Below are 2,186 nucleotides of genomic sequence, written 5' to 3'. Positions count from 1 at the left end.
TATATATAATGCATATGTATAATACATACGAAGGGTGCTGAAAAATTCCTATGCATAAGCAATTTTCTTTTGAAAAAGGAGGACGACGACGTGCAGATGCATAAACGATATTGTCGTGTGACCGATTACATAAATTAGATCTTTATCTTGTAAAGTACATGTGCTACGTTTTAACATACATCGTACGATTTAATTGTCTTTGTGACATTTATGTAGCCGTTAAATTTTTTGTTTCCCCCCAGCTTAAATGTAACCATTGCCATTCAAATGTATGTATTTTCTCACCATCACACGTTTAGACATTAAAATGTCTTATTCTTAAAAGAAGACCGTCGTAAGTTTGGAGAATAGAAAACCAATAAGAGAACTAACTGAACAATTAAATTCCTTCGATGCTGACACATCTGGTGTAAAACTTATAATTTGCGAGACAATGGTTGTTGCATTATTTTCTCGTAGTATACCGCGTTCGAGTTGCTTCCAGTTGCTCTGTAGAGATTTCATTTAACAAACATCTAATATATACAATTCTGTTGAGAATTATATGAACGGGAAAATATACGTTATTGTTTATATCTATTTCTTTTTACTAAGTAATTAAGATGAGTTAAGTATATGTAAGAACTTGTGAAATGTCGGTTTTTGAAATTCCGACTTCTTTGAGTTATATCTGACCAGAAGAAGCACGTTTCATTTCGATCTTTTGAGATACCAAAATAGGCCACCTTGTTTGTTGTCGTTACTTTCTCTTTCATCATTTATTTGTTTCAGTCTTTGGGTTACGACCATACTGGGGCACCGACTTGAAGTGTTTTAGACGGACATTTCAACCCCAGTACTTATTCTATTGCCCACGGGCGCAATAAATTGCTTATACCTCTACAATACAGAAAAATATTTAAAGATTTTTATACAATTCCTAATAATATTTAATTATAAATGATCTAATTATTATTCTCACAGAGAGAGAATTAAGCAGCAATGTTACGATAAAGCAGTTGTATACTGTCAACTTAATGTGACAGTCCCAGTAAGGGAATCAAACTGTTGCGAGGGGTTGACAGACATCTTCAGCCAGCTGGTGTTGCTACTTCAGGCTGATGACGAGCAATGACTCAGAAACATGTCCCTGGATGCAAACTAGGCTAGGTGGGGGCACTTGTCTCCCCCTCGCAAATTATCCCGAATTGTGTGGAGTTTGACAACCGATGCTGGTGCGTTTATGTCCCCGTAACTTAGCGGTTCGGCAAAGTGACCGATAGAATAGGCTTACAAAGAATAAGTCCTGGGGCCGATTTCCTCGACTAAAGGCGCTGCTTCAGCATGGCCGCAGTAAAAATGACTGAAACAAGTAAAAGAGTAAAAGAGTATATTGTTACATCTCTCTCCTTCTCGTTCTCTCTTTCTTCCTCTCCCTTTCTCCCTCTCTGTCTCTGTACATTTGGGTGCGTGTGTAAAATTTATACTGTGGGAAGGAGAAAGTGGCAGAAAGGGATGAAGTAGAGAGAGAGGGGGGGGGAGAGTGGAAGTGACAGAGGAGGCAGATTAGACAGCGAGAGAGGTGTTAGGCGATTTACAGTATGCTTGCTTAGCTCCGAGTCTCTTTCTTTCTTTACTATTTTCCTTACTATATCCAATTTAAAGTCACTGTCTGTGAATGTGAAGCCGGAGACGGATCAGTCGGTTTTGGTGTTGGTGGCAGAGGCGGCGCGGACGGTGGCAGTGATGGTGGTGGTGGCATTAATAGTAGTAGTAGTAGTAGTAGTAGTGGAGGTTGGGGAAGGTAGTAGTTGTGGTTAGTTATACACATTTTTTATCGATTCACTTGTTTTATAGTCCGAATAATTACATATATATTCTACATACACACACACACACACACACACACACACACACACACACCACACACACACATACAACTATTCATGTGCATGCATACTCTCACATGTACGCACACAACACATGCATATATATATATATATATATATATATATATATGCTAGACACGCATAAGGCAAATGCGTATACACATATATCGTACAGGTACACATTCACACAGGCAGTACACAGAAACGCACAAGTACATATCACAAAGATAAACACACATACACACACTCACAAACACACACACACACACACACACACACACACACACACACATATATATATATATATATATATATATA

Source organism: Octopus bimaculoides, chromosome 19 (assembly GCF_001194135.2).
Source record: "Octopus bimaculoides isolate UCB-OBI-ISO-001 chromosome 19, ASM119413v2, whole genome shotgun sequence".
Lineage (NCBI taxonomy): Eukaryota > Metazoa > Mollusca > Cephalopoda > Octopoda > Octopodidae > Octopus > Octopus bimaculoides.
The sequence above is the reverse complement of the archived record's forward strand: the minus strand, read 5'-3'. Positions refer to the sequence as shown.